This window comes from Mauremys mutica, chromosome 4 (assembly GCF_020497125.1).
Source record: "Mauremys mutica isolate MM-2020 ecotype Southern chromosome 4, ASM2049712v1, whole genome shotgun sequence".
Lineage (NCBI taxonomy): Eukaryota > Metazoa > Chordata > Testudines > Geoemydidae > Mauremys > Mauremys mutica.
In genome coordinates, this window is record NC_059075.1 from 105,579,706 (window position 1) to 105,606,767 (window position 27,062).

A 27,062-nucleotide genomic window follows, 5' to 3' on the forward strand; every position below is an offset into this window, starting at 1 on the left:
TTGGGTCCCATATGGTTACAGAGCTGCAGTAAAGTGGAACAATTTTCAGCTTGTGTGATTGGAGGATATCTGGAATGCATATTATAAGACTGTCCTCCATAAATGAGGAAAAGTTGAGGTGCCTTTATTATTCTTTTGTTCCACTCTTTCTTTCTATGGGGAATTTGCCAATGCAATATCACTGTCTTCCTTTTAAACAAATGAAAAGGCAATGGCTGTTGAAAATAGCAATTCCAGTGCTAATAAGCATTTCTTGCTCAATTTTATCCTGCTTTTTCTACAGCAAGTTACAGTGGATCAGTATATTTGATTTGGGAGAAATGAAGTAACAGTTGCCCAAACTGAGCTTGAGCACTCCTGAATTTTGAGGTGTTCAAATCTGGAAGGCAGGTGCTGAGGGGTGTGTGGGGGGGGGCTGTAGGTTCCATGGGGGAGCATGGCAGCAATGTGTCTGGAGCTGCATGGAGCCAGACACGCTGGTCTGAGTGGCACGGTAAGGGGGCTGGGGGTTGGAGAAGGGGTAGGGAGTTCCAGGGGGTAGTCAAGGGAGAGGGAGCAGGGGTGGTTGGATGGGGCAGAGGTTCAGGGGGGCAGTCAGGGGACAGGCAGCAGTAGGATAGGCATGGGAGTCCCAGGGGTTTATCAGGGGACAGGTAGGGGGTGGGGTCCTGGGGGAAAGTTAGGGGGTCTCAGGAGGGGGCAGTTGGGGACAAGGAGAAGGGAGGCTTAGATAGGGGCTGGGGTCCCAAGGGACAGTTGGGGCAGGGGTCTTGGGAGGGGGCAATCAGGGGACAAGGAGCAGCGACATTTAGATAGGGGGTGGGGTCCTGGGGGGCAGTTAGGGGGAGGAGTCCTGGGAGAGGGGTATCAGGAGACAAGGACCATCCGTGTTCGATAGGGGGTGGGGATCCTGGGGGGCAGTTGGGGCACGGGTCCGGGGAGGGGGCAAACAGTGGCCGCGGTGCCGGGATTCAAACAGCTCTGGGCTGCCTGCAGCCGTGGGGAGCTCTGAGCCCTTTAAATCCCAGCCGCAGCTGGGAATCTCTGCGGGCAGCCCAGAGCCCTTTGATTCCCGGCCGCGGCTGGGATTTAAAGGGCTCTGGGCTCCCCGCAGCTGCCAGCAGCCCAGAGCCCTTTGATTCCCGGCCGCGGCTGGGATTTAAAAGTCTCTGGGCTCCCCGCGGCTGCCAGCAGCCCAGAGCCCTTTGATTCCCGGCCGCGGCTGGGATTTAAAAGTCTCTGGGCTCCCCGCGGCTGCAGGCAGCCCAGAGCCCTCTGACTCCCAGCCGCTGCTGGGAGTCAAAGGGCTCTGGGCTGCCCGCAGAGCGCCGTGTGTGGGGCCTACCAACCGCCTCTAGCCTGGGCTCGGGGGCTGGCCCAACCCCTGCTCTTAGGATGCAAGGGAGGGGAATCAGAGCTACACTCCCTTGCCCAGGATGCAGGGAATTGGGGAATCAGTGGTACCTGCTCCCCACCCTTCCCCCCCAAAAATGCAGGGAGGAGAGAATCAGGCCTCTATACCCTCTCTGATGCAGTCTGGAATAGTGGTGGGATTCAGAGCTGCATAACAAGCCCCAAATATTTCTACACTAATTAAAATTTTAAATTCTACGTACAAGTTCTAGAACATGTTGTAAACTACTCCCTTCTCAGTCTTGCTGGCATCACCAGTCTTGCTAACTTGCAGTTTCATGGCGACTTCTGTGATACTTGTTTTTCTTGAAGCATCAGTTCCTGGAATCATGATTGTAACGCATTCTCAGTTTTCATTTTTTAAAAAGTAATTTTTAGCTCCTCTGGTTGCAGAGAAAACGTGACCACAAAAGACTAAAAAGCCAGATGGTTAATGAAAAGAACCCAATTTTTGTTATTTTTTTAAAATCTCATAATTTTAAGATGATCTCATGATTTTTTGGGGGGCAGATTCATGCTTTTTGAATACTTGGAGTGGGCAATACTACATCACAAAACTTCAAAAGGGCAAACATACACTTCAGGAAAGAGCGTGGTGGGCTGTGTGCCCTCTCCTTTCTCCCCTGTACATACATAAATTGGACTCCTAAAATACTTGGTTGCCTAACATTACTCAGAATTCTATATAGGAGCAAAATCTGTAGCCAAACTCTAACTGCAAACTTCATGAATGGGACAAAATCCCAACAAAAATCCCATATTTGCAGTTCTGCAAAAATTAGGAACTCTCATAAAGACTGTAAGGCAATTTCTCTTTGGCTATCAAGATATGAAAAAGGGCACTCGGTTTCTGGGGCTGTGTCAACTAAAGCAGCAGGCACTCTGTGTACCAAAAATGGAAAACCTGGTAACACATTCCATTCCCACATAGCAGCAGGTCTGAGCAATGCTCAGCTACAGAACAACAGAGAAAACATCTCAACCCAAACTCAAATGTTCCTCAGATCATTGACAAAACCCCAAAAGACAACACAAACCACTGAGAAGAACAAATTAGAGGTAATATTGAGTCTCATCAATACCCTTAACTCTACCATCTCCTCCACTCTCAACTCATTCTTTCCTACCAGATCCCAGCCCTGGCTTACACCTCAGATCCAATTCCTCTGGCCTGATTGCCTCTCAAAACAAAATGGAGACCTAGGAGATTTTTAGTGTATAAGATTGCCCTCTTCTTCTCCAGTTCTGTCATCTTTCTCACCCAACAGTCCTATTTCTCCTACCTCAAAACCCCAACACTTGTCTGCCAGTTTTCACTCCCTCCTTAAACTCTCCACCACCACTCACCCTCTCCATCCAGATTCTTGTTGGCTGCAGGAAGATTGGACGTTCTTCCTCTCCTCATCCCTTCCTTTTCCACATCCCTTCTTTTCAGTCACCAGGGTGAGGGGGTGTTTTTTAGGATGGGGGAATAAATTTCTGTTTGTACACATAGGAAAAGCAGTAAGAGGACAGAGAGAGTTTCAAGGCAAGGGAATTGTGAGGGCAGGAGCAAGGAAGGTGAACAACAGAAGGAGAGTGGGTCAAAGGGGAAAGTGGAGGAATTGGAAGTGGAGAATAGATGATCGGAGGTTAGTCATTTATTCTCCATTTCCAGTTCCTCCACTTTCCCCTCACAATTCCCTCACCTTGAAACTCTCTCTGTCCTCTTTCTGCTTTCCCTGTATGTATAAATAGGCATTTATTCCTACATCCTAAAAAACACCGCGTCACCTCATCCATCTCTCTCCTCCCCTTTACTTCTAATCTCAGTGGAAGTCTGGCTACAAGTGCTGCATCAACATCCTTTCCTTTGACTTATTCCTAGATCCCCTCCGCACTGGGTTCTAGCCCCTTCATTCCACTAAAGTCCACAACAACCTCCTCAGGGCTTGTGCTCCTTCCTTGACTTCACCAGTGGCTTTGATACAGTGGGATCACTTATCTTCAACATTCTGTCTTCCCTCAGAATTTATTATGCTGTTTTCTGCTGGTCCTCTTCCTATAGAATTCATCCAGTGTCTCTTTCACTAGAACTTCCTGGCTCATCTCCTCATTTATCATGCCCCTGCCCTCCCTTTCTAGATAGGTATAATGGGTTTGGTTATGACTCAGATTCCTGTGCAGTGGTCACCAACTGGTAGATCGCGATCGACTGGTCGATCGTGGAGCATCTGACAGTCGATCTGAGTCTCAGTCTAGGGTTGCCAATCCTCCTGCAGCCAAACCAGGAGATCGGCTGCTAACAGTCCGGTGGCACAGCGGGACTAAGGCAGACTCCCTGCCTCCCCTGTCCCCGTGCCGCTCCTGGACATGCACCCCAACCCCCGGCCCCAGCCCTGAGCCCCCCATCCCCTCCTGCACGCCAACCCCTGACCCCAGCCCTGAGCCCCCCCACCCATGCCCCAACCCCCCAATAAAGTCGGGACATCTGGTCACCCTAGCAGGAAACTGATCTTTTCCTAGATCTAACAGGATAACAAAGGCCAGTCTTGGATACAAGTACTATGATTCCTTAGAGACTTGCATTTTTTTGACACTCAGTAACCAGTTGCCACTTTTTCTTGTGCATTATAATAGAGTGACATCCCCACCAACATTGTCTCTACACTAGTGGTGGTTAAAATGGTGTTGTGTCTGTGTGTCATCAGGTTGCTTGGTATAGACATTTCATAGGCCACTGATGAGTGACTTTGGGACATGTAAACATTCCCAGGCAGTGCCTGAGGGATGGATATCATTTCCATAAAATAAGAGTGATTTCAGAAATTTGAGCACATTTACACATCATCTTGTAGTCTGGCATCACCCAGTCTCTTCTCTGGCAGTAGTGTGACATAAGGGACTGGAAACTTGCTGCTGAGGATAACTACAACCCTTTATCTTCAGTCAGCTCCAGTACATCATTTAAGGAAGTCACTTCCTACATTTTGTCTAGTCCCATGAACTTCTCATATGTTTGACCACAATGTAAGGAATAATTCCAAAATAAACTCATCAGACTTTCCCAAAATAGCAAAGAGTCTTGTGGCACCTTATAGACTAACAGACGTTTGGGAGCATGAGCTTTCGTGGGTGAATACCCACTTCGTCGGATGCATGACATGCTCATGCTCCCAAACGTCTGTTAGTCTATAAGGTGCCACAAGACTCTTTGCTGCTTTTACAGATCCAGACTAACATGGCTACCCCTCTGATACTTTCCCAAAATAGTGATTCAGTTCATGGAAGACAACACAGTATACCAACTCCAGAGTTTCTAAGCCTGCTTTCCTGTTATGACCTGGCATAAAAAAGGTAGGAGATTTTTCTTCTGATTTTGTGTTTTCCAAACTTTCTGATCTGACTGATCCATTGCCTAATTACCCTCAAACTTTCCACAATATAATTACAAAAAAAAAAAAAACTTACTGAAGAGGAGAAATTTCAGTTAGATTGGTTCATTTTGGCTATAGCCACTGGACATTTGTCAAAGAAAATTTCACATTTTTTCTACTAGTTTATAAAGCTAGTTAATTGTTTTAAAAAATTATGCATCTCAGTACAAGTTTTGAGCAAAAAAAATGTCCCCATGAAATGTTACCACGATTTGTCAACCAGTTCTAATTTTGGCAAAGTTAAAGGAAATTTCAAAAAACAGCTTTATAGTGAGAAGCTACTTACAACTACAACTGGTTGAAAAAAAAAAAAGGACTTATTTTTCACCAAATGTTTTGCCCAAAAAATGTTTTCAATGAAAGTTTGAACCAGCTATATTTATTACAGTGACAGGCCCCAATCACACTTTTTATGTGCTATGTGACTGGCAGGGGCGGCTCTAGGTATTTTGCCGCCCCAAGCACGGCAGGCAGGCTGCCTTCGGCGGCTTGCCTGCGGGTGCTCCGCTGAAGCTGCGGGACCAGCGGACCCTCCACAGGCATGCCGCTGAAGACAGCCTGCCTGCCACCCTCGCGGCGACTGGCAGAGCACCCCCCGTGGCTTGCCGTCCCAGGCACGCGCTTGGCGTGTTGGTGCCTGGAGCCGCCCCTGGTGACTGGTGTCATTAACGTCAAGTTAAACACGTGTATAAGTGTTTACAGGACTGATGACTTAATTTACAGGTCAGCTACAGTTATCAGATTTCAAAGAGATATGTCTGTGTGGAACTTCAATATTTTGCTTTTTTTCAGATAGTATTTTGTATCAGTTATTCTGTCCCCATTTCATACAGCATACTTGGTGTAATAAATGGAATGTTTATTCCAGCAAAATCATCCTAATGTCCAATGGTAAGTTCTCAGGATCATAAATCACCTTAGATATTAGCACAGCTGGTGATCTATGCTCAAGAGAAGCCCGAGATTTGAGTAACATGTGTGTGGCAAATCAAGATTCAAGTAAATGAGCAGTGCCTGCCTGTTATGCTTGGCTCTAGCCCTTGATTTCATGGGCAATAAAACGCAACTACAATCTGTATTTAAAATGACATATTAAAATATAAACAGAAAAAGAGTAATTAGGGTGGCAATTGGCAGGAGATGGAGTGCCGTGGCAGGTTAGCTCAAAGGTGTGCCAAGAAATGCGAATTATGGTATCAAAAATCACAAATTAGTGAAACAGTGAGAGGACAAACAGTTCACAGATTAAAATGGAAGCTGAAATGTCACTAAATAATTACAAAAGTATGTATGCTTGAAATATGTACCTATTCTTAATAGCATCTATTGTGTAAATGCCACAAAATAAAGGGGAGGGGAACCCCCAAGGTTAAGATATTGAATAAAGGGGAAAGTGCCCAAAAATGGGGATGGGGTCAGTGGGAGAAGCATCATAAGGTTAAAAGCTGTGTCACTGTTTGATTCTGGTTGCTTGTCTGTATGTCATGCGAAATGTTACAGCTCTGTCTTGCTTCTTCCCTGGTTGTAGTAAATAAATAAAAAGGTAAAATAAGGCCTGGTCTACACTATGATTTTAGGTTGAATTTAGCAGCGTTACCTCGATTTAAGCCTGGACTTGTCCACACGACGAAGCCCTTTTTTTCGACTTAAAGGGCTCTTTAAATCGATTTCTTTACTCCACCTCCGACGAGGAGATTAGCGCTGAAATCAGCCTTGCCAGGTTGAATTTGGGGTAGTGTGGACACAATTCGACGGTATTGGCCTCCGGGAGCTATCCCAGAGTGCTCCATTGTGAGCGCTCTGGACGGCTCTCAACTCAGGTGCACTGGCCAGGTAGACAGGAAAAGGCCCGCGAACTTTTGAATTTAATTTCCTGTTTGGCCAGCGTGGCGAGCTGATCAGCACAGGTGACCATGCAGAGCTCATCAGCATGATGTGCACATTGCCGGGGCACATTGCCTGGCCCATACTTTGTGTGAAGTCTATGTCCATGTCTATGTCCTCATCACTCTCGTCACCGCACTGCCATCGCCTCCTCGCCTGCTTTTGCAGCTTCTAGTTCTGTGCTGAAAAAAAGTGCAAAACAATTGTCTGCCGTTGCTGTGACAGAGGGAGGGGCGACTGACAACATGGCTTACAGGGAATTAAAATCATCAAAAGGGGTTGCTTTGCATCAAGGAGAAACACAAACAACTGTCACACAGAATGGCCCCCTCAAGAATTGAACTCAAAACCCTGGGTTTAGCAGGCTGTTGATTTCACAAAACAAATCGGGTCAATTTCTTGTTTTGATCCACTCCATCTATCTTTTACAACTTAGGCCGGCAGCAGACTGCTAGCCATCGTCATCTCCTGGGTGCTTGGCAGAAAATGGGAATGACCTGGCTGAGTCACTCCCATGTCTGCCCAGGCACCCCTGACTGACCTCACCAAGGTCCGTTAAAAGAGCACCCAGGAATGCGATGACAATGGCTACCAGTCGTAATGCACCGTCTGCTGCCAAAAGGCAATGAGCTGCTGCTGTGTAGCAATGCAGTCCCACGTCTGCCAGCACCCAGGAGACGTACGGTGACGATGAGCTGAGCGGGCTCCATGCTTGCCGTGGTATGGCGTCTGCTCAGGTAACCCAGGAAAAAAGGCGCGAAACCATTGTCTGCCGTTGCTTTCATGGAGGGAGGGAGAATCATAGAATCATAGAATATCAGGGTTGGAAGGTACCTCAGGAGGTCATCTTAGTCCAACCCCCTGCTCAAAGCAGGACCAATTCCCAACTAAATCATCCCAGCCAGGGCTTTGTCAAGCCTGACCTTAAAAACCTCTAAGGAAGGAGATTCCACCACCTCCCTAGGTAACCCATTCCAGTGCTTCACCACTCTCTGAGTGAAAAAGTTTTTCCTAATATCCAACCTAAACCTCCCCCACTGCAACTTGAAACCATTACTCCTTGTTCTGTCATCGGGTACCACTGAGAACAGTCTAGATCCATCCTCTTTGGAACCCCCTTTCAGGTAGTTGAAAGCAGCTATCAAATCCCACCTCATCCTTCTCTTCTGCAGACCAAACAATCCCAGTTCCCTCAGCCTCTCCTCATAAGTCGTGTGCTCCAGTCCCCTAATAATTTTTGTTGCCCTCCACTGGACTCTCTCCAATTTATCCACATCCTTCTTGTAGTGTGGGGCCCAAAACTGGACACAGTACTCCAGATAAGGCCTCAACAATGTCAAATAGAGGGGAATGATCACATCCCTCAATCTGCTGGCAATGCCCCTATGTAGTGAGTCGGTGTGGCTCCCCTCCTGCCCTGAGGAGGGAGCTCCCTTACAGACACCCAAGTGGGCGGAGCCACCCCCATCAGTCCCCGCCCCCCGGAAGTCAAGGGGCGGGACAGGAAGTAGAAAAGCTGGCCGCCAGAGCTCAGTCAGGGCCCAGCCACCGCTGGGAGCAGACGTGCCGGCGGGAGCTCCTGACTGGGAACCCGCCGGGGCCCGCGGCAGCTGTCCTGACTGGCCGGAGCTCCCTCGCGCCCGGTACGATGAGGAACCACCGGAGCTTCCCCGCGACCGGTACCCAGAGGAGCCGCTGGAACTCCCCCGCGCCCACTACGAAGAGGAACCGCCGGAGCCTCTCCGCCCCTGCTGTTACCCGGAGGAGCCGCCTGAGCACGCCTGGCCGGACTTGCCGGAGGAGCTACCGGACCTGCCCCCAAGCCCTTGTCCTGAGGAACCTATGCAGCTCGACTGGCCTGGGTCCAGTGCGACTGATGAGGTAGGCCCTGAGGGGGAGATGGAAAGTAGCCCGGGGGTAGCCGACCCCTGTCAGGCTACAGATGCGGAGGTCCCGATGTCAGTGTGTTGCGGTCAGGACCCCACTGACCAGCGGCAGTGATAGCTGCTGTTAGGGCCCCGGGCTGGGACACAGTGGAGTGGGCGGGCCTGTGTCCCCCCTGCCACCCCTCTCACGGGTGGCAGTTCTCCCCCTCACCCAGGTGTAAGGACCTGGGCCTATACGCCTACTGTTAGGTATTGTTTGCTGCCCAGCCCCCTGCAACCAGGGGCCGGAGCTTATTAACTGTTTACTGCTCAGCCCCTGCCACAAAGGGCCTGAGCTTATTGTCTATTTGCTGCTCACCCCCCGCTTCAAAGGGGCCTGAGCTTCCTAGAGACGGTTTACTCTCGATCAGCCGGTTCCACAGAGGACGTGGAGTGAGCCGGTGTGGCTCCCCTCCTGCCCTCGGGAGGGTTGAGCCCCGACACGATCGATTACACCCTACTTATACAGCCCAAAATGCCATTAGCCTTCTTGGCAACAAGGGCACACTGTTGACTCATATCCAGCTTCTCGTCCACTGTAACCCCTAGGTCCTTTTCTGCAGAACTGCTTCCTAGCCATTCGGTCCCTAGTCTGTAACAGTGAATGGGATTCTTCCATCCTAAGTGCAGGACTCTGCACTTGTCCTTGTTGAACCTCATCAGGTTTCTTTTGGCCCATTCCTCTAATTTGTCTAGGTCCCTCTGTATCCTATCCCTACCCTCCAGCATATCTACCACTCCTCCAAGTTTAGTGTCATCTGCAAACTTGCTGAGAGTGCAGTCCACACCATCCTCCAGATCATTAATGAAGATATTGAACAAAACCGGCCCCAGGACCGACCCTTGGGGCACTCCACTTGTAACCGGCTGCCAACTAGACATGGAGCCGTTGATCACTATTCGTTGAACTCGATGATCTAGCCAGCTTTCTATCCACCTTATAGTCCAATCATCCAGCCCATACTTCTTTATCTTGCTGGAAAGAATACTGTGGGAGACGGTGTCAAAAGCTTTGCTAAAGTCAAGGAATAACACATCTACTGCTTTCCCCTCATCCACAGAGCCAGTTATCTCCTCATAGAAGGCAATTAGGTTAGTCAGGCATCACTTGCCCTTGGTGAATCCATGCTGACTGTTCCTGATCACTTTCCTCTCCTCTAAGTGCTTCAGAATTGATTCCTTGAGGACCTGCTCCATGATTTTTCCAGGGACTGAGGTGAGGCTGACTGGCCTGTAGTTCCCCAGATCCTCCTTCTTCCCTTTTTTAAAGATGGGCACTACAGTAGCCTTTTTCCAGTCATCTGGGACCTCCCCCATTCGCCATGAGTTTTAAAAGATAATGGCCAATGGCTCTGCAATCACATCTGCCAACTCCTTTAGCACCCTCAGATGCAGCGCATCCGGCCCCATGGACTTGTGCTCGTCCAGTTTTTCTAAATAGTCCCAAACCACTTCTTTCTCCACAGAGGGCTGAACACCTTCTCCCCATACTGTGCTGCCCAGTGCAGCAGTCTGGGAGCTGACCTTGTTTGTGAAGACAGAGGCAAAAAAGGCATTGAGTACATTAGCTTTTTCCATATCCTCTGTCACTAGTTGCCCCCCTCATTCAGTAAGGGGCCCACACTTTCCTTGACTTTCTTCTTGTTGCTAACATACCTGAAGAAACCCTTCTTGTTAATCTTAACATCTCTTGCTAGCTGCAACTCCAAGTGTGATTTGGCTTTCCTGATTTCAGTCCTGCATGCCTGAGCAATATTTTTATACTCCTCCCTGGTCATTTGTCCAAGCTTCCACTTCTTGTAAGCTTCTTTTTTGTATTTAAGATCAGCAAGGATTACACTGTTAAGCCAAGCTGGTTGCCTGCCATATTTACTATTCTTCCTACACATCGGGATGGTTTTTTCCTGCAACCTCAATAAGGATTCTTTAAAATACAGCCAGCTCTCCTGGACTCCTTTCCCTCTCATGTTATTTTCCCAGGGGATCCTGCCCATCAGCTCCCTGAGGGAGTCAAAGTCTGCTTTTCTGAAGTCCAGGGTCTGTATTCTGCTGCTCTCCTTTTTTCGTTGTGTCAGAATCCTGAACTCGACCATCTCATGGTCACTGCCTCCCAGGTTCCCATCCACTTTCGCTTCCCCTACTAACTCTTCTCTGTTTGTGAGCAGCAGGTCAAGAAGAGCGCTGCCCCTAGTTGGTTCCTGAAGCACTTGGACCAGGAAATTGTCCCCTACACTTTCCAAAAACTTCCTGGATTGTCTGTGCACCCCTGTATTGCTCTCCCAGCAGATATCAGGGTGATTAAAGTCTCCCATGAGAACCAGGGCCTGCGATCTAGTAACTTCTGCTAGTTGCCTCATCCACCTCATCCCCCTGGTCTGGTGGTCTATAGCAGACTCCCACCACGACATCACCCTTGTTGCTCACACTTCTAAACTTAGAAGGGAGGGAGAGGGGGGCCTGATGACATGTACCCAGAACCACCTGCAACAATGTTTTTGCCCCATCTAGCATTGGGATCTCAACCCAGAATTCCAATGGGCAGCGGAGACTGCGGGAACTGTGGGATAGCTACCCACAGCTACCCACAGTGCAACGCTCTGGAAGTCGATGCTAGACTCAGTACCGTGGACGCAGTCCACTGACTTAATGCACTTAGAGCATTTTGTGTGGCGACACACACAATCGACTGTATAAAAACAATTTCTAAAAAACTGACTTCTATAAATTTGACCTAATTTTATAGTGTAGACATACCCTAAGTGAGAGTAAACATTAAAACCTAGGCAAAGTAAGAAGAGAGAAACTAAGGACTTGATCCTAAATCCAATCCTTTCAGCTGGCTCAGGGGTTCTCAAACTTCATTGCATTGCAACCCTCTTCTGACAAGAAAAATTACTACATGACCCCAGGAGAGGGGACTGAAACCTGCACCTGCCCAAGTCCCACCACCCAGCATGGGGGGACAAAGCCAAAGCCTGAGCCCTACCACCCATGGCAGGAGGCCAAAGCAGAAGCCCAAGGGCTTCAGCCGCAGGCAGGGGGCCTGTAATCTGAGCCCCACCACCCAGGGCTGAAGCCCTCAGGCTTTGGCTTTGGCCTCGGGCAGTGGGGCTTGGGCTTCAGCCCTGGACTGGAACCCAGCAAGTCTAATATCAACCCTGGCAACCCCATTAAAATGGGGTCATGACCCACTTTGGGGTCCCAAACCACAGTTTGAGAACCGCTGAACTAACTCCAGTGGGCTTTGGATCAGACACTTACAGTGCCAAGCTTTCCAGTCTTGGTTTCACCTCATTATAGTTTAATCCTGCCAGAGTACTAGTGCAAAAGCAGATGGCGCCAGTGTCCTTGTTACAGCAGCAGCAGCAGAAAATAGTATGCCAAGAGATATTGCACAACCGCATGCTAAAAGAAGCATCTGTGAACCTTATTTGGTGCCAGCCTGTTGTTCTTATTGGCTGCTTGTCAAACAAGTTTGTACATGATGTTTTTTCTCCCCTAAAAGTCTCAGCATTGCGTTACTGAGCTTTAAACCCCAGAGGGCCTCAGCGCACAAGACTTTTTCACATGCAGGCGTTGAGATGAAGGTGAATAGTAAAAAGAGCATAAAAAGGATTGTATTATTTAATGTGGAATTAAAATCTTTTCACGATCATACGTTTCTTATCCAACTGAGAAGTGTGAGTTTCCTGCATGCAATTGCAGATGGTTTTGGTGGCATCTGAAGCAAATCAGATGGATGGTGCGTTTTTCATATCACTCCTGAGCCAAAGTATATTCTTTCCAAACACATTTAGCTAAGTGTTTGGATTTTGTTCCCAAACGATGCTCGCAGCCTGGTTTTCAGAACTCTTCCCATTGCTTTGTGCTCAGCTCTTCTGGAGATCAGGCTCCCAGCTACTTTACAAATCTTTTAGATAAATGAAAACAAAATAGAATAAGATGCCTATTATTATTATTTATATTACTGTCAAGCACTGCTCCAGTCCTAATAAAAGAAGTGCTGGAATGCGCTTCTGGTATGTCTGGTAAGTGATAGTGGTGTAAGTACCGGAACACCATTATTGCTCCCCCCAAAAGTGCCAGAACAGGAAACAATCCAATTAAGCAAACTCCCCCCACTATCGTATGACCACCTTTATTCTCAACCCACCCCACCCAGACAATAGGTACACCCTGCAGCATGCTCTTGTAAAGCTCAACAGACCTGAGTTCTGCTGGAGCAGGGCACGGAGTCAGTTCCAGAGTCGAGGACCCCTGACAATAATTGCCTTGACACCATCCTCTTTCATTTACATAGAAAGCAGTTAGTTCAAGAGCCTCCTTTGGTTGCAGCTGTGGCCATATCACACTGAAATAGAGAGGCTCTCACAGGTAACCAAGTCCTAACCCATGTAGGTGTAGGGCATTATAAGATTAAACCACTGCTTTAAACTCCACCAGGAAACTAATTGAAAGCCAGAGCAGATTGTGGAGCACCTGTGTAATATGCTCTCTCTGTGAAGAGCTGCCTAATAAATGGGGTGCTACATTCTACACTAGCTTCATCTTCCGAAAGTAGCCCCATGTTGAGTGTATTACAGGAGTGTAATCTCAAATGGAGTTTTCACCGCATGAGCCTTTACAGTGATAAATTGTTTTCAGTGCAGTCAACATAATAAAAACTAGAGGGTGTCATATTTAAAGCCAGTAGAATGAAATCTTGATTATGCGCAAGAAGGTCCTGATCTTGCAAAATGCTGAGCCTTTAAGTCAATGGAAGTTGAGGGTGGTCAGCACCTTGTGGGGTTGGGTCTGAAATGCAGAATAGGCATTCATTTGGATAAATGTGGTTTCAGTTAAGTGAGGGACTTGTAGTACGTAGGGGGCATATTCATTCAGATACATTTATTAGGTAGTTCAGCTTTGTATGGTCAAGATTTCACTATCGTCAGCTAAACTTTCTTCAACAGTAGATTCACCTGTATTTGGATTTATCCTCAGTTTCTTAGGAAACTTGTAATTTACATCTCTTCATATTATCTCTTCATATTGCACATTTGGTGTTGATTTGAAAAATAGAAGACCTTCAGCATATTAGTAAACAATACAGTCTTTTCTGAATTTCCTTCAGCAAAACTGTCTTGTTCTCAGTGATGGCCTTATGCTGTAATATTCTACCATTTTATCCCCAATATAAGTTGTTTATAGGAGAAACTGTCCACTCTCAGTTTTGCTTTGATAATGCTAATTCCAGTCACATAAAATTAATAGTACAAAGGAGGTCATAGAGTACAGTGAAATACTAAGATGTCTTCAGCCAGATCCTCAGCTGCCATAAATTAGCATAGCTCCATTGACTTCAGTGGATCTATGCCAATTTACAACAGATGAAGATCTAGCTCAGTACTATAGCTGCTATAGTCAACATGATAGCCGTTACAGGGGTGTCAGACTGGAATTCGAGTTTTAATTCAGATTTCCTTGCTTTTGTGAGTTTAAATATTATTTTGAAGAGCTTTTTTGTGGAGTGTCATGGAATAGGAAGTTGATCTGACAGTTGGAGGTATTCCCACCCTTGTGAGTGAGCTTTTCAAGCAGGCTCACTGCAGTGTTAATATACAGCTGATGTGGACTGGGCCCTTGTCAGCTTTTGCAATCCATATGTTTCAACTTTTGAAATGCAGCCTTCAGGGCAACACAAATGACAGCATCAGTCAATTCAGTGTCTAAGGCTGTAATGATGCGGTGGTGCTCAGTGAGAGATAATTGGGCTTTGTACATTAATTTTCCTGTGAAACACTCATCCTCTGACAGTACTAAACTTGTAAGAAGTGAGTATTTAAACAGGATACAGCATACACTATTTAAACAAAGTCCAATGCAGGGAGGAGCCAGCCAGAGAGTGACGCACAAGTGGTGCTGGCTGTAGGCCCGGGATGCTGGAACCATTTGAATAGTGGGATGTTGAGAGCCATTGAACCAAACTGTAAACCCTGTATGTGATGGAAACCACTTCAAGCCAGGGGTTGTGGCAGCACCCCCAGCTAGTGTTGCCAACTTTCCAGTTGCAGAAAACTGAACACCCTTGCCCTGGCCCGCTACCCCGTCCCTTCCTGAGGCCCTGCCCCTGCCACTTCTCCAAGCCTCTGCCCCCTGCTCACTCCATCCCCCCTCCCTCTGTCACTCGCTCTCCCCCACACACACTCACTCACTCACTCATTTTTACTGGGCTGGAGCAGAGGGATAGGGTGTGTGAAAGGGTATGGGGCTCTGGGCTGGGGCCAGAAATGAGGGGTTCAGGTTGCGGGGAGGGCTCTGGCCTGGAATGGAGGGTTTGAGTGCGGGGTGGTGAGGGCTCCGGCTAGGGGTGTGGGCTCTGGTGTGGGGCTGGGGATGAGGGGCTTGTGGTGCAGGAGGAGGATCCAGGCTGGGGCTGAGGGATTCAGAGTGCGGGGGGGGGGGTTGGGAGGGAGTTTGGGTGCAGGAGGGGGCTCATGGCTGGGGTAGGGCGTTGGGGCATGGGAGGGGGTTTGTAGTGCAGGCTCTGGGTGGCACTTACCTCAGGCGGCTCCCCAGAAGCGGCCGGCATTTCTCTCTGGCTCCTAGGTGGAGGCATGGCCAGGCGGCTCTGTACTGCCCCATCCACAGGTGCCGCCCCTGCAGCTCCCATTGGCTGCGGTTCCCACCCAATGGGAGCTGCAGAGCCGGGTCATCGGTGCTGACGGTAGCCTCCAGGATCCCTTTTTGACCAGGCATTCCAGTCGAAAAACGGACACCTGGCAACCCTACCCCCAGCACCGCTAGTTCCAGCACTTATGTGTAGGCCGCTGTATCCCAACATACTTATGTCTTTCATATACTCTAGTAAAAATTGTCCCTGCCATTTTTGTTCATTACAAGAGACGTTTGTGTTTGGAAGCCACTGAGAGCAGGTGCAGAAGCAGCTTAAGCAGGGACCTATGGACACTAATAATATTTTCTACAGTTTTGTCTGGATGTTTTTTCCCCTATGCTGTCTGGCTGTTCACTCCAACCCTTTCCCACCCCCATCTCACAGTTTCTTCTGCCCCAGAGCCTCATTCCACACCTGCCCTTCCTACTTACTCCTTTCTCCCCTCCCTACCCCACTTGGTTTAATGTCCCCTCCACCCTTCTTTCTATTGAGCTTATTCCCTCCCAGTGAAGCACCCACCTACCCAAGAAAAGAATCATGATACTAATTTGATGTTTGACACCATCTTTGTCCACTCTGCTGGTTTGTTCTACCCCTTTCCTACCTTGCATCTGTCCTGTCTATGTAGACTGTAAGCTCGTACAGTTAGAAGCAGCAAAGAATCCTGTGGCACCTTATAGACTAACAGACGTTTTGCAGCATGAGCTTTCGTGGGTGAATACCCACTTCTTCGGATTATCATGAGCATAGAATTCCCTCTTTTAAGAAGCCTGATTATTCAGCAAAAATGACCACACAGTTAAATGGTTCTGAAAATGGCTCATCAGCAGACCAGGCTCCCTCATTTTCCCAATCTGAATTCAAATCAGCACCACACTTATCTTGGGAGCAAAGACTACAGCTTTATTTACTCTTTTAAAAGAACGATATAAACAATGGCAGCATTAGTTGGAACACTGATCATTACTGTTGACTTTGCCAAAGAGCGTCTCTCTGTAACGTCCCACTCCTAGGAAGAGCAACAGAGCACTTCAGTGGCAACAGTATCCCATACTTATGAAGAATTAACACAATGGCACCTGTCTCCTGAACATTTCTTCAATTGTCATTATGCACGATGACAGCCTTCAACACATCCCAGACAAAGGCTCCCTTGTGCAGCAAGCACCCACTCGAGATGTCCAAGAACATCTCTTGGCCAACGCTTCTGCTCAAGGCCAGATGCTGCCACGTCCCCACTGTCCCACGATTCTACTGTAGGCCAATGAGAGGCCGCATATGGGGATGATGCATCTCCATGTGCTCTGAACAATTCCCTGGTCCCTTTTGCTGTGAGATGTGCCTCCAGAAGTTTTTGCATCGTGCACAATTGAGTACAGCACCAATGAGGAGGAAAGGCACTGAACTCACTTGTTATTTTACAGAGAAGTTGCACTCTCTTGTGTAAGGGAAGTCACTTGAGGTTGAATCATTTGAGTGAATTATGTAGGGTGGACATATAGTCTCTGGCAGCACAGAGGAGGTATTTGGAAGTGAGTTAAGGAAGGGGCTGTGACGTTGTGCAGTCTATATGGTTTTATAAAAATATGGTAATGAGTGAATATAGTGCAACTGAATATGCTTCTTTTATAAGGTATCATTACAAAGCTTATAATCTACTAAGTGTGATCATCCTATTTGTATAAATGTATCACTCTTGTATCCGGGACTAGAAATATGAAATATAACTCTCAGGGCCTATTGTAATTATGCAAAGTGGTTTGGAATCTTAATGGCTCCCATCAACCAGGACAATTGACTGGGGCTCTGTTTGCAAGCAAGCCTTCCTGTGAGTCAGGCTGGGAGGAATGAAGGCTTGGGGTCTTACAGTGACATGTGATCATGTCACATGAACTGGAATCCATCTTTAACCTGGTGCTTTTCCAGTGGAGGCGGGTGGAAACCCAAAGGGACAAAGAATTCCCACCTTATGCAAAAGATATATAAATGGGTGGAACAGAACAGGAGGGGAGCCATCATGAAGAATCCCCTAGCTACCACCTGAGCTGGAACAAGAGCTGTACCAGGGGAAAGAATTGTGCCCAGGCCTCAAAGGTGTCCAGCCTGAGGAAAAAATGTACTGAAGCATCTCTGAGGGTGAGATTATCTGTATTCAGTTTGATTAGACATAGATTTGTGCATTTTATTTTATTTTGCTTGGTTACTTACTTTGTTCTGTCTGTTACTACTTGGAATCACTTAAATCCGACTTTCTGTATTTAATAAAATCACTTTTTCTTATTAATTAACTCAGAATATGTATTAATACCTGGGGGAGCAAACAACGGTGCATATCTCTCTATCAGTGTTATAGAGGGCGAACAATTTATAAGTTTACCCTACATAAGCTTTATACAGGGAAAACAGATTTATTTGGGTTTTGGGGTTATTGGGAGTTGGGCATCTGGGTGTTAAAGACAAGCACGCTTCTGTTAGCTGCTTTCAGGTAAACCTGCAGTTTTGGGGCAAGTAATTCAGACCCTGGGTCTTTGTTGGAGCAGACAGGAGTGTCTGGCTCAGCAAGACAGGGTGCTGGAGTCCTGAGCTGTCAGGGAAAACAGGAGCAGAGATAGTCTTGGCACATCAGTTGGCAGCTCCCAGGGGGTTTTCTGTGATCCAACCTGTCACAGGGGCCAGGAAGACAGAAGCTACTGCCGAATTGCCGCCGCCGTGGAAACGCGCATGCCGCCCTAATGGCACACAGACGGCCCCCGCCATCTGCAGTGGCAATTCGGCACGCTGCTTGGGGGCAAAAACACACAGACTGCCGCCCCTTGCAGATTGCCGCCCCAAGCACCTGCTTGGAATGCTGGTGCCTGGAGCCGGCCCTGATAGGGGCGCACAGTGTATACCCTTCCCCCAAGAGTAGCACAGAGTCCTCAGTTGCAAGTATCATCCATCAAACTGTCAGAGTGACAGTGGTGCACCAATTGCTAGACTGGGCAAAGGATTCCTTCCCACCCACATCTCTTAGATCAAGCCCATGTGCTCTGGCTTTGTGTCACGGTGAGGAGTGGCATTTGCCTTGTGGGGAAGTTTCCAGCCATAGGTTACATAAGAATGGCTCTTACTGTTTGTCTCCAGGTAAGGTGACCAGATAGCAAGTGTGAAAAATCGGTACAGGAGGCGTGGGGTAATAGACGCTCCTATACAAAAGTCCTGAATACCAAGGCATCTGGTCACCCTACCTCCAGATTCATTTCTTCTGAATTGCTTTTGTGACAAGCACACTGCAGACAAATTATGATAACTCATTTATAGAGTAACACATTCTAAATTAAGGGTCAAATCGCAAGGTCCTTAGTCAGGCAAACCCCCAACAAAGGAAATGTGTCAAGATCAGGGCCACCAGTTTTTAGCCAGAAACACTCAATGATTTCAATCACACTTTCAATATGCCCCCTCCTGAGCACCTGCAGTGTCCATTGGCTTCAATACCTCACTTTGTCAGGGTGAATATTTTAAGGCTGATTAGCTAAATGATGCTAATCTGAGAGTCACTAAATGAAATTAGAAGGAGTGAAACAACTGGATACACTTGGTTCTTAAGACAAGAACACTGGACTGTGTTAGGAGACCTGCATTCTTGTCCTGTGTCTGCCACAGACCTGCTATGTGACCTTGGGCAAGTCACTTCACCCCTCAGTGCCTCTCCCACCCTTTCTCTATTTAGGTTATAAGCTCTTCAGAGCTTGGACTGTCTCTTAGTCTCTGTATGCACAATGCCTAGCATGATGGGGTCCCAATCTCAGTTGTGACCTCCAGGTGCTACTGTAATACAAATAATAATAAAACAAGATAATAGTAGCAGTGTCACTGTGCCAGTTTCTTGACAATTCAGCTGTATGCTGGAAAAACTTCCTTTGATGGCTGGCTCCAGATACTCTCCTGCATTAGGTTGCATTTGGCACAGAAAAGGAAAGGTGCTGTCAGGGAGAAAGTTATACCTCCCTGCTTCTCATGCACCAGCCCCAGATGACTGGCATAATTTAGAGCAGCTAATGGGCTGCTCTAATTTACACCAACTAGCTAAGGTTCCAGGGGCTTTACATTACTTGTGAATTAGTGTAGCTCAGGTGCACTTTTCCTACCCACAACTCACCTCTTCCTGCCCCCTACATATAGGGTTACCAGATAGCAACTGTGAAAAAACGGGACAGGGGGTGGAGGGGGGGTAATAGGTGCCTATATAAGAAAAAGTCCCCAAAAAATGGGACTGTCCCTTTAAAAATGGGACAGATGGTCACCCTACCTACATAGAGTGCAGATGGACATTTGCCATAGGGACTAGCTATGACACTTTATATAAGTTCAGAGCTCCCCCTTGCCAGGGGAATTCTTAGCTGGTCATTAGGGCCAGATTCTGCTACTTTGCACTTGCTTGAGTGGCCTGAAGAGGCCAGCACTGCAGGAGGGATTTTGAGCCCATTAGCTTCTCTATCTTCCACTTTTGCTAGATAATCTCATGATTTGTGTGGGAAGGAGGAATCTTCTAATGGGACAGCCATAGCAATGGAAACACTCTGACTGGGAACAATTCCAATTTCCAGTTATTTTATTGGCAATTGTGAGCCAGCATAATTTGTTGATTCTGTACAGAAATAGAAACAAACATGAAATCTGCCTCAGGAAAGATAAACTGATTTAAATTCTCATTTGTCTATAGTTTCTGGGGCCTCTTAACAAATGTACAAGAGACAAGACAACTCTGAAGGTCCATAGAATCTTAGCTCCTTTATTGTGCACTTCCTAATGCATACAGGAAGGAGCAGGACAGATGTTCCATCCATCCACACCTTGAAGAGTACAGCAGAAAGGTCCTTAGGAGGGAAGCATCCAATACTCTCCTGTCCTGTGGAATTCCTGAACTCTGCAGGATTGGGGCATTTCTGAAATTCCTCTCTGCTGCACTGCTCAGGAACTCTTTGGGCAAAGGGAGCTTTTGCTATCTCTCTCTCCTACAGAGTTCCTTAGCTTCACAGGAGATGTGGAAGCTCCTCTATCTTTCCCCGGGCCCCCAGCAGATTTGCCCTAGCTACTTAAAGTTTTGGCATGAAAAAAAATGTTTTGTGTCAGATCCTGACTGTTAATAGGTCAGCTGCCTCCCAAGTGCCCCCTCATGGCCCGAGGTTGCTCTGCAGCAGCCCTGCCTCAGTTTCCCCACTTTTCAGGGCTCTCCCACTCAAGCTACCATAACAAACTCTTTGGTTCAACAACAGTTCTCCTTAGGCCTGGATTTATTAAAATAACAATAATACCCCAAATCAAGTTATCCAATCTCCAGCAAGTCCATGGTCCCCCTCCCCGCCCCCACTTCCCATTAGGAGTCTCCAAGGCCTTCTGTGGCTGGAACCTTTTCTTTAAAGACTCAGGGGTCCCTGCTAAAATCTACTCACTCTCAGCAGTCATTGCATGCCTTACTAAACCTCTGCTGAAATCTCACACACTAGCTTCATTCCCATCATCTCCCTCTATAGTTTGCTGCCTGCTGCTCTTTATAGGGGAATCAATTCCTCCATACTCAGCTGGTTTTACCAATTAAACTTCAAGTCACACCCCATCTCAGGGGTGGGCAGGCGGGTTAATTGACAGACCCATTCCAGGCCTCCAGCCCTTAAAGGAGCTGGGCACCCTGTTATTACACTTACAACATACTTTCTATCAGCTTCTGGGGGGTATTGAACAAAACCAAAAAGGACAAATAATAGGTGTAACAGCTTCCTCTTTAAGTTTAGATTTCAAAGTACCCTGATTCTTGAACGATCTGTGATATGTGAAAGTCTGAAGGGCCCAAGTAATATCATTTTTCCCATTTAAGGATGAGAAAATAAAACCCATAAAGGTTCAGGACCAAAAATTCTCAAAGGAACGAGTTTTAGCTGCTTCAGATTCCTACATAAAGGAATCAAATTCTGGTGTCAATTAGCCTGGCCTAAATCTAGAGTAATTCTGCTGACTCCAGATTAGTACCTGTGTTATTAAGAGCAGAATTTTGCCCACTGCTTTGAAAAATGTCCTAAAATAAATTCATAGAATCATAGACGTTAAGGTCAGAAGGGACCATTATGATAATCTAGTCTGACCTCCTGCACAATGCAGGGTACAAAATCTCACCCACCTATTCCTGTATCAAACCTGTGTCTGAGCCATTGAAGTCCTCAAATCATGGTTTAAAGACTTCAAGGTGCAGAGACTCTTCCAGCAAGTGACCTGTGGCCCATGCTGCAGAGGAAGGCGAAAAAGCTCCAGGGCCTATGCCAATCTGCCCTGGAGGAAAACTCCTTCCCGACCCCAAATATGGCAATCAGCTTAACTCTGAGCATGTGGGCAAGACTCACCAGCCAGACACTCAGGAAAGAATTCTCTGTAGTAACTCAGATCCCACCCCATCTAACATCCCATCACAAGCCATTGGGCATATTTACTGCTAATAGTCAAAGACCAATCTCATTATACCATCCCCTCCATAAGCTTATCAAGCTTAGTCTTGAAGCCAGATATGTCTTTTGCCCTCACTACTCCCCTTGAAAGGCTGTTCCAGAACTTCACTCCTCTGATGGTTAGAAACCTTTGTCTAATTTCAAGTCTAAACTTCCTGATGGACAGTTTATATCTATTTGTTCTGTGTCCACATTGGTACTGAGTTTAAATAATTCCTCTCCCTCCCTGGTATTTATTCCTCTGATATATTTGTAGAGAGCAATCATATCTCCCCTCAGCCTTCTTTTGGTTAGTCTAACCAAGCCAAGCTCTTTGAGTCTCCTTTCATAAGACACATTTTCCATACCTTGGATCTTCCTAGTAGCCCTTCTCTGTACCTGTTCCAGTTTGAATTCATCCTTCTTAAACATGGGAGACCAGAACTGCACACAGTATTCCAGATGAGGTCTCACCAGTGCCTTGTATAACGGTACTAACACCTCCTTATCTTTGCTGGAAATACCTCGCCTGATGCGTCTCAAGACCGTATTAGCTTTTTTCACTGCCATATCACATTGGCGGCTCATAGTCATCCTGTGATCAACCAATACTCCAAGGTCCTTCTCCTCCTCTGTTACTTCCAACTGATGCATCCCCAGCTTATAACAATAATTCTTGTTATTAATCCCTAAATGCATGACCTTGCACTTTTCAGTATTAAATTTCATCCTATTACTATTACTCCAGTTTACGAGGTCATCCAGATCTTCCTGTATGATATCCCGGTCCTTCTCTGTATTGGCAATACCTCCCAGCTTTGTATCATCCACAAAGTTTATTAGCACATTCCCACTTTTTGTGCCAAGGTCAGTAATAAAAAGATTAAATAAGATTGGTCCCAAAACTGATCCCTGAGGAACTCCACTAGTAACCTCCCTCCAGCCTGACAGTTCACCTTTCAGTATGACTTGTTGTAGTCTCCCCTTTAACCAGTTCCTTATCCACCTTTCAATTTTCATACTGATCCCCATCTTTTCCAGTTTAGCTAATAATTCCCCATGTGGAACCGTATCGAATGCCTTACTGAAATCGAGGTAAATTAGATCCACTGTATTTCCTTTGTCTAAAAAATCTGTTACCTTCTCAAAGAAGGAGATCAGGTTGGTTTGGCATGATCTACCTTTTGTAAAACCATGTTGTATTTTGTCCCAATTACTGTTGACCTCAGTGTCCTTAACTACTTTCTCCTTCAAAACTATTTCCAAGACCTTGCATACTACAGATGTCAAACTAACTGGCCTGTAGTTGCAGTTGTTTGGCTGCATATTCATTTTTATTTGGAAAGTAATTAAAGGTTTGCAGGACATAGACACGCTCTGAAGGTAAAACTGAACAGTATGGTGTCACCAGTAACACCTCTGTCTGTACAATCTAGCTAACTGGGGTTCTTTGGGAAGATCCGGTTTCAACCTCTGTGGCAATTTCCAAGGCTTTGCTGACAAAGCCAGAGGCCAGTTCCTGATGCTGGCATCTAATGAGTGTAGCTGATCACTCCAAGGAGTTTGATTAGCTATCACAGTGACATGTCTGTGAGTCCCATCAATGCCTGCTATTTTTCAACAGGATTTTTTTTGAGCTCTGTTCAATATTTGTTTGGCCAGTTTATTTGGCAACCCTGCTGAGTCACTGCCCAGAGTAACATGAACCAGGAGCAATGCTAAGCAACTAGAAGTGGAGAGATTGGGAGCAACAAGAAAAATATATTTGTTTTTCTCCAGTTAAACATGATTTGCCAGTCAGGATGCTCTTTTTCAACAGTCTCACCAGGAAAATCAGGTATTCATTAACCTAGCCCAGAGTATAACCACACCATGCAATCTAATCCTACATGTTACTCATACAAATCTCTCTCAATGCACAGCAATTATAGTTTATAGTCATGGAAACATTATAGAAGGAAGGAATCGACAGCAGTAGTTGGGGACAGTAGACAGAGACAGTGATGAGAGGCCGCCATGGGGAATTTCAGTAGTTTACGCCTGTAGGCAACAAAGAAACGGTAGGTTTTTGAGCTTGTCACAGTTCTGCAGAACAACCCCCTGTATCCGCGACACTGAGTGTAGGGGATCGGTGCTCCTTTAACCCCTGGCATTGCCCCCAGTGCAAGTTATAAACAGTCTCACGAGTCCTTTAAACTATGCCAGCTGGTAATGGGCTTGGTGGGGATCACCAGAGTGCAGCACATTCTGGCCATACTCTCTTCCATGTGCCCCCAACACAGGAACCAGGACAGAAGGGGGCATAGAACCAGCTATAGGAGCTCTATGCTAGGCAAAGATTCATCCATACTTGGGGAATCCTAAGCTGCCCACTGAGGGCTGCTTTTGAGCCCCTTTGCACCATTGGAGCTGCAGAAAGAAGTGAGAGCAGGAGCCAGAATCTGGTATTGCGCAGGTAAACAGAAGACTTCTGTCCCCAGGACCGTCAATCTGGCACCTTGCATCAGCACTAAATTCATGCTACAACAAAGTGATCCAAAGCCAGTTGAAGTCAAAGGCCTTATATCCAGAAATCCAGAGTCTGTAGCTGTGTGAGAATGTAAATGACTGCTGCAGCTAGAACTGAAAAACAATCGAAGCTATACTGGCCACCTCCAAATCACGGAACCATTCTCCCCTCATGTAACTGGCATTTGTCCCACTGCAGGCTGTCATGTGCTGCTGAACTGGCTAGCTGACATTGCACCTTTTAACTTTGCTTGCATCAGCTAAGAAATGTCTTTGTTTCTCTCCCAATGACAGGGAAGATGGTGATTGTCGAATGAGAGATTGGGGGGAACTAGCTGCCTCCTGCTGCTGCTGCTGCGGCTGCTTTTACAGCGGAGGCAGATAAACTCTTGTCTTTTGAAATAAAAGTTACTTGGACATTACTTGGTTTTCAGAGTGAGTTGCAAATCTATGCAGTTAATCCCAGAGATCTCGGTTGAATTACCCTACTTTGTGTGTGAGATTTAATTCAGCACCTAAAAAAGTATTAACTGACCTTTAGAAAAACCACCCTTTTTATCCCCTCCCCCAACTTGGTGCACTCTGACATTTCCTGGTTTGCTGAATATAACTCTTTATAATAAAACTCATCACTATGTGAGATCATGAAAAGCAGAAGTCTCTTTGCAGCCTGTGAAATTTCTGGTAGCTGTAATATCATAAAATGATGCATTATGGGATTACTTTAGTGAACCAAGAAGGGCTAATATCTTTCACCATTGGAACTGTAGCTTTTTAAGCCAAGAGATGGGATTTTAAATTTACCTGGCTTGTGTCTTTTCTCTCCTTCCCCCTAACTCCCTGACTGCTTCTACGATTCACATAGCTACAGTGTGACCCCTGTTTTCACTTTCTTAGCCCTGCCCTGACTTCTTCCTGCCTTATTGCTACCCCCTGTGGATGTCTATGTCCTTTCCCATTTTTCCTCAAGTTGCTGCCTTAGTGTGCACCGCCCAACTATTATATCTTCAGCTTACCTCCCACTCAGATGCTCTGTGCACAGAGAATGAGGGAAGTCTGGGATCTGCCTCTTCATGGCACCTGCTAGGATAGTCACATTCTGCTTCCTGACTGCTCCAGAGGCCATGAAACAATGCACTGCCCCTTGCTTGGGGCATAAGATAGAGCTTGCTAAGTCCTGGAACCAGACAAAAATACCATTGCGGGGCTGAAGAAGCAGTGACCATTTTAATGTCCGGTATTTTGTGGTCATCTAATAGCAGGTGTCTGAACCTTTTATTAGGGCTAAAAATTGATGCTATGTGCTATTGGGAAACTTAAAATTCCATCTTTTCATTGCCTTGTAGCATTTATTTTTAGACTTTGAGAGTTTGCAAGGAATAAAATCACATCATTCTGATTATCATCATACCCTTTCCCTCTTCCTTTTCTGACCTGATTTTAGATGCTGCTATCTTAAGAACTATTTGTAGCCAAAATCAGTGCTGTACAGCATCTAAAATACTGGAACCCCAATTTTCACACAGAAACAATTTTCTCCTTCCTACCCCAAGGAGCAGGGCAGTGCACAAACTGGTATTTGGGCTGCGCTGCTGTCTAGGATTACTCTTAAATATATTGTTGTTTTCTGGCCCACTTCACCCCATTGCTCTGTACACAACAATGTACAGTCACAACAAGCTTATGTATCAAAATATATGAGTCGTGACCTACCTGTGGGAACTTCAGAGAGATGGAGTGGAGAGCAGCTTGCAGTGGTTATGCACTGTGGTATATACTACATTATAGTGGTCTATTTTCAGCAGCTGTGGTTGCTGTGTATTTCAATCCTGAGTCATCCCTGAATTTATAGCCACTGAAATGAAGCTGAAAAACATTAATCAGGATCCTCTGAGTGGCTGAAATAGAATCTTCCATCAACATTTATAGATCAAGTAAACATAAACAACTCTAAGACTTTATCTTTCTTATCATTTATTAATCACAGACCTCTTCAGATGAGGGTTTTTTTGTGGGACAGTAAATGTCTCAGGCCTGGTCTACACTAGGGGGGGTGTCGAACTAAGGTACGCAAGTTCAGCTACGCGAATAGCGTAGCTGAACTCGAACTACCTTAGTTCGAACTACTCACTCGTCCAGACGCCGCGGGATCGAAGTCCGCGGCTCCCCCGTCGACTCCGCCACCGCCGTTCGCGGTGGTGGAGTTCCGGAGTCGACGGGAGCGCGTTCGGAGTTCGATATATCACGTCTACCGGGCGGGTAGTATAGACATAGCCTCAGAGTTGCTCTGCTCTTTCCTGTGAAAAATTGTCACTATCTTTTAGTGTTTTCTAAGGTCAGTGTCACCATCCCTATCCGTAAGTCTAATGGGTAGCTCAAGCTGCCAGGTTCTGTACCCATTCCTCTGGGTCTGAGTCCCCTTTCACTTAAACCAGTTTTACTCTAGTCTGAGTCTGTTGAAATAAATGACTACTGTACAGTTGCTCCTGATTTACAGCACTGAAAGTGAGGAGAATTACCCTCACCCCCCCGCCACCATTTTCTTTTCCCTTTTATAAGAGATTGGATCCAAGGCTACAGATTTCTCTGTAGTCTGTGAAGTGATGTCGTTTCTCACTTTACACAGGCTTTCTTTGTCAACTTTGTTCTCTGATGTCTATAAATCTAAAGGGGCTTTTTTGTGTGCGCTTGTTTGATTTCTTGTTTCTCATGCCCAAACTGTCTGATTGTCTTTGCTTTTACTGACCGTTTTTTCCAAATGTCTCCCATAAACCTTTTTACTGTTTCAGTTGCAAAGGACAAT

General features: G+C 46.5%; 1 protein-coding gene and 1 long non-coding RNA gene across 5 annotated transcripts in view; one reads left to right on the forward strand and one right to left on the reverse strand.

Moving 5' to 3' along the window:
* TMEM86A (transmembrane protein 86A) overlaps positions 1 to 27,062 on the forward strand; it is a 121,643-nt gene that overhangs the window by 30,825 nt on the left and 63,756 nt on the right. The gene's annotated exons all lie outside the window — the stretch shown is intronic.
* Positions 23,669 to 26,111, reverse strand: LOC123367961. Its single transcript, XR_006578655.1, has 3 exons — positions 25,973 to 26,111; positions 25,276 to 25,436; positions 23,669 to 23,791 (listed from the first exon to the last, which is right to left on the reverse strand). It is a non-coding gene; the product is annotated as an uncharacterized LOC123367961 (long non-coding RNA).